Source organism: Phyllostomus discolor, chromosome 5 (genome assembly GCF_004126475.2).
Source record: "Phyllostomus discolor isolate MPI-MPIP mPhyDis1 chromosome 5, mPhyDis1.pri.v3, whole genome shotgun sequence".
Classification (NCBI taxonomy): Eukaryota; Metazoa; Chordata; class Mammalia; order Chiroptera; family Phyllostomidae; genus Phyllostomus; species Phyllostomus discolor.
In genome coordinates, this window is record NC_040907.2 from 72,844,550 (window position 1) to 72,850,549 (window position 6,000).

Below are 6,000 nucleotides of genomic sequence, written 5' to 3' on the forward strand. Positions count from 1 at the left end.
CTCCCCAGAACACAGATGAAGATATCTAACTCTTTTAGACTCAGTAAATTTCTCCAAAGGCAAGCATGTGTCAGTGAGAACTGCACTCCCTTTGTTTCCACCTCTTTAACCACATCCGCCTTTAACAAGTGTGTTGATTAAGCATCACACACAGTGTAATATTTCAGTGTATCCCAGCCACGAATTGCCCAATACTTCATCAGAAAAATAAATAGCTCTATAATGAGAGAACTCTAAGTCGTTTGGGTAAACAGAGATCTCATTGTACGGAATCCCTTTGTCCACACAGCATTGCTTATACAACTCCATAGACGCCTCTGGGGTGTCAAGGACACAGTTCCTGTACCACCCAGACTCATGACCATAGGGAACAAGAGCATATCTTGTTTACCTTTTCTCTGATCACACCAAAAACCACATCTTGCAGGACTCTGTAGGAGCTATGCGTCAGCTCACAGGCAGAGGAGACCATGGTGTCCCTCACAGGCACACTGGACTCCCATCTGGATCCCGGGTGAGGGGCGACCCTCCTCAACTTTCCATCATCTCCTCAGACCCAGGGGTCAGTCCCTGCCCCCAGTCTGCTTTCAGGAGTCCCTGACCTTGGCCAGAACTGGGAGAAGAGTTGCTCATTTCCTTGGGTGGGCTTTGAAAAGGTCAGCCCTGAGGCCCGGGTGGCCCTCACCTAAGGGAATAAACACTACCCAGAGTCACCCTTTGATGACTCTTGCTCACCAAGTGGGCATGATGTAAAAGTCCCCAGATCTTCCCCCTTTGGCTTTGCAATGTGTTTTCTTATTATTTCCAGATGTTTTCCTAATAATAGTTGCCTTATCTAGTATAAGAGTGAGTCTATGTTCCCTGAACACAGTGGATATGAGGAAATAATCTAGAAGTGAGCAGGAAAACAAAATATTTGGGATTAAATACATTTTTTTCCAGGTTGATTCTCACAGTTGATAATCTGCCCATGATGTCATCTGCAACAAAATATCCTTTATTGCAGATGACACAATGACCTTTGTAGAAAATCCCAAGAAATCTAAAAAACAAAACACCTCTCCCCCAAATGCCAAATAAACAAACAAGAAAACAAGCAAGGAAACAAAAACTCTCATAGAGCTAATAGCTTAGCGAGGCCACAAGATATAAAATCAACACTCAAAAATAAATTGTATTACTATATATTATGACCATGTAGAAACCAAAATTAAAAGCACAATACCATCTATAGCACCTCTCAATAAAATATGCACACATAATTCTAATAAAACATGTACAGGACCTGTCTACTATAAACTACAAGATGCTGATAAAAGAAATTAAGGAAGATGAGAATAAATGGAAAACCATACTGTTTATGGGTATTGAAGAGTCAACCTAGTGAAGATGTAAACTCGCCCCAAACTGATCATTGATCTATAGCATGGGTGTCACACTCATTTTCACCGGGGACCACATCAGCCTCATGGTTGCCTTCAAAGGGCCAAATGTAATGTTAGGACTGTGTACATGTAACTGCTCCTTCACTAGGGACAAGGAGCTCTGCATTCGGCCTTTTGAAGGCAACAACAAGGCTGATGTGGCCCCGGGTGAAAATGAGTTTGACACCCTGGTCTATAAGGAGATATATATATATATATATATATCTCCTTATATTTATATATCACCATATATATGTAAAAAACTGATATAAAATCAGCCAACTGATTTTTGACAAAGGAGCAAAAGATACTCAATGGAGGAAGGATAGGTTTTTAGAATAAAACAGAAAATCTTTAGGCTGTAGGGCAAGGCAAAGAGTTCTTAAAAATGACACTAAAACCACAAGCCATAAAATAAAAAATTGGTAAGTTGTACTTCATCAAAATTAAAACCTTCTATTCTACGAAAGACCTGCGAGGAGGATGGGAGGACACGCCATAGACTCACCGCAGACACATGCGGACTGCATACGTGTCAGGAGACTCGTCTAGAATGTGTCTTGAACACTCCAGGCTCCGCAGCAGCCAGGGGCTAGGGACGGGGTGTTACACAAGGGCTATCTTTCCAGTGACAGGCAGTTCTGTGTCTTGATTGTGCTGGTTGTTACACAAATTTACACACGTGGTAAGATGGCACCGACTCACGTGCAAAGGGAGTGGAATCTGGGCTTCGGGCTAATGTCGCTCTCCCAGCTGTGACATTATCCTGTGACTACGCCTGTGTCACCACTGGAGGAAGCTGGCTGAAGGGCACACAGGACCTCGTTGTACTGTGTTTTGCAACTTCTTTCATGTCTACAATTAGTCCTAAATAAATGGTTGCCTCCATGGATCACACTGGTTGATCATCGACCCATGCAAACTGCAACTTGACTCTCGCATTCCAGACAGCAGATTTTTACCAGTAGTGACTGAGGCTTACACTTCTCTGTGATTGCCGTGTGTCAGCCACACACAAAATTCACTGCTTTTCAGTGACAGCTGTTCCTTGATCACCTTTTTGGCTCCCTCCTCCCACTGGGATGCCTACATCTGGGCCTCTACCTACAGCTGCCTGAAGGTTCCTTCAGCCAAGGCCCAGTGAGCCCTGCTCATTCCAGGTTATTCGGGTCCTGCCAGCAACAGCAGGCCAGCCCAGAGGAATATTCCATTCTGTACCATCCGACACCTTCCAAGGGAGTGTAAACTCTGGGAAACAAGACCTCCTGCAGTTGTGTGCACCCCGGGGCCCCATCCCTTAGAACGGTACCCAACACGTGGTAGGGGCTCAGAAAATGTTCATGGATCAAGTGGCTGGCTGATGATGCATTGAACAAGTAAGAAAGAGGAAAGAGCAGAAACAAACTCACACGCAAATTAAAGCACAGGCTCCCAGTCGGAAGGAGGCAGCGATGTTTACCTGTGGGTATGTCTTATTCAGGCCCACCTAACAAACCTTCAAGGCCATCCTGTGTGCAGCAATTTCTCTTTCCTCGGAATTCCTACCAACACTGCAAAAAAGGGGTGCCATGCAGTGCCTTCAGTTCGATTCTATTCAGAAGCATTCACTGAGGCATGCTGTGCACCCTGCACTGTATCAGTACTAGGAGTTCAGAGATGAGCAAAGCCTGCTTCCTGTCCTGAAGAAGCTCCCAGCACAGTTGGAGACAGGCAGACATCATTTCAATAGATGAGCCCTGGGTGCTGGGACAGCGAGCTCAGAGAAATCCCAATCTCTGCAGGGGTGATGGGGAAGACGCCTCAAGGCCTCAGACAGACAGGGAGATGGATGGGCAGGCAGATGGGTAGGTACACAATTACTCCCGGGAGTAGTCTCTGCCAGACACTGCACTAAACATCTTGGTGAGCCTTCTTCTCCCTTAGAAAATAACTTTGTTCTTTCCAGTCACCCAAATCTAGGAGAACAAGTAGGCTTTGGTAAGTGAGAGGCAGGGAAAGGTGCTCCCAGACCAAGGGAGTTTCATGGGCAGAGGCAGGGAGGTGCACTGTACCTGAGATGTCTGGAGGTCACCAGGACAGATCAGCTGTAGTTCTGGGTGAAAACTTGACCGAGGTTAAGGTGGGAAAGGAGCCAGAAGTGGTTACAAGAGCAAGCTCCCAGAAGGCTTAGTTTGCTGTGCCAACGAATGCCAATGACTTTCAGGCCAGGCTCTGTGGAAGCCTGACATTCACAGGCCTAGGCCATGGTCTCTGTGGATGTTTGGTTCAAATTTCTTTCAAAGTGTTTTTAGAAGAATATTGTAGAGAATGCTGTGGGTGCCCTGCCCTTTCTTCCTGCTGCTTAACATTTCAATGCACACCTGTGTGCTTTACACTGCCAGCCCTTGTACTTCTCTGAGAGTGTTCTCGGGTCACCAGAGTCCACTGTGTTTGGCCATGTGGCTGCTTGCCTGCGTCCCACAGACCTCAAACAATGCAGCTGGTCATAAAAACCCAGCTTCAATTCCCCTTGGGAGAAATAACTCTGAGCCACGTGTCCCACGCTGGCTCCCAGAGTCCTCCAGTGGAATTTAGCTCAGGCTGTCCGTGATATCCATTCAGCAACCTTCCCTTTGTTGGCCATCCTCCCTTCCCACTCGCCTGCCCACGGCCTCCCACAGGAATCTCCCAGGAGCTCCTCCTGCATAAACAGCTGCCTTTACCTCCTTGCATCAAGGTCTGAATTAAAGCACAGGTAACAGTGAAGAGCACCACCAGGAGAGCAGCACTGGTTGAGGACGAGGTAGAGGGAGATTGCTCTGTCACTATCTTTTTGGGTCTTTTGACTTTTGGACTATATTCATGGATTTTCTGTTTAAAAATAAAATATGTTTTTAAAAAGCTACCCAAAATATGAACTTTGAATGATTAAGAAACCAACTACGATCTTACATCAACATAATCACATGTGCTTTGGAGCAAATTTTCACATACTGGAGACTACCCATGCATTAATTAATTCATGCCTCTAGGCACGTGCTTTTTGATACAAACAGAAAAATTGATGCTTTCTCCTCATTTGATTCATGGCTTCAAATATTTAATAAAAGTGTCACTGAGCAAAATAACTGTAGCGCTCTATGAGTGATTTCTTAAAGTTCCGGCCTGTGCCTGTCCTCTCACATCAATTGTACAAACACACGTACGGAAAACGGAGCGATCGAACGTGCAACCACACAGGCTATCGCATTGTCTTCCCACTGCATGCGGGGAAGTCAGGATGCTGCTGCGTGAGTACCGGTCCGCAGCCTGGGCTACTTTCAATGTGACTTTTACATTCAACATAAGCAACGACAGCAGTTAGATACTGTTAATAATTCAACATTAGAATGAAAAGCTCCTCCTACTCTGCATTCAAGATCCTGGACCTGTGTAATTGAGAACACCCTGAGATTGCCAGGCAAGCTGTGTAAAAAGTAAAGACGTTGCTAGTTTCATTATTTATCTCTGTGAACCAAACTTCCTCACCACGGGGTGATAGGAACAAATATGGGAATAAATTGGATGCTGAGGCAGGTACAAAACTGCAAGTGCCTCCATGACCACGGATATCCCATGCTATGCTTTTCAAAATAGCCACCTTATTCAGAGTGGTTGGCTTTGTAACAGGCAAACGCTATAAAAGAATGCCTATAAAGTACATGTCACCCAATAAAATAACTTTTCATCTGTTTCTTCTCTAGGTATTCAATATGAGATTTTATTTGAAAAACGAGTTACGTGTACAAATGTTTGGACCTCCTGCGGATGACGATGACTCACACAGGCCCTCTGTGGGTGGTGCTGCGGCCAGACGTGAGTGTTGTAGGCCGGCCTCCCTGCCGGCGCGCAGAGCGGGGACTGCAGGCAGCGAGTCTGCGTCCTCCTGCATCTTGGAGAACCGAGTGCGGGGCACCTGAAGACCTGACAGTAGACAAGGCTTTGGCATTGGAAGTTTAACAGGAGGTGGATGATGTCTTGGGTGTAGGTGGATAGTGCAGGGAAAACATAGCAAATAAGAAAAGTCCGTCAAGAGTACAGTGAAGAAGCGATGCCACGCCACTGTCTAATCCTTTCCTGAGGCAGCAGCGTCAGATTCACGCCAGATGGAAAACTCCTAAAGTCACTTTGGATTCAATGACCTTGACTCCCCCACAGAGTCTAAAATAAAACTTTGCATATAGCAGCTACACTGTACTTCTTGCTTGACTGACTTGTTTATTCCAGAAGGCAAAAGATTGTATTACAATAAGAATCCCATTTTAAAGAATTAATAAAAATTCCTGTATTATATCCAAAATTGTTTGAATGTCTCCACCTAGACGAGATAGCAGCAGGCAACTTTAAAACAATTATCATGATTTTTTTAAATTGGAAAAGGCATAATGCACTGGCTACTTTTGAATGCCATATTTTCTTAGGAGCAAAAGAGAGAGGGAGGGAGAGTGGGAGAGAGAAAGGAAGAAGAAAGAGGGGAAAGAGAAGAAGGAGAAGGACAGGAAGGAGAAGGGTAAGGAGGGAGGGATAGAAGAAAGAGAAAGAAGGATAAAAGATGAAA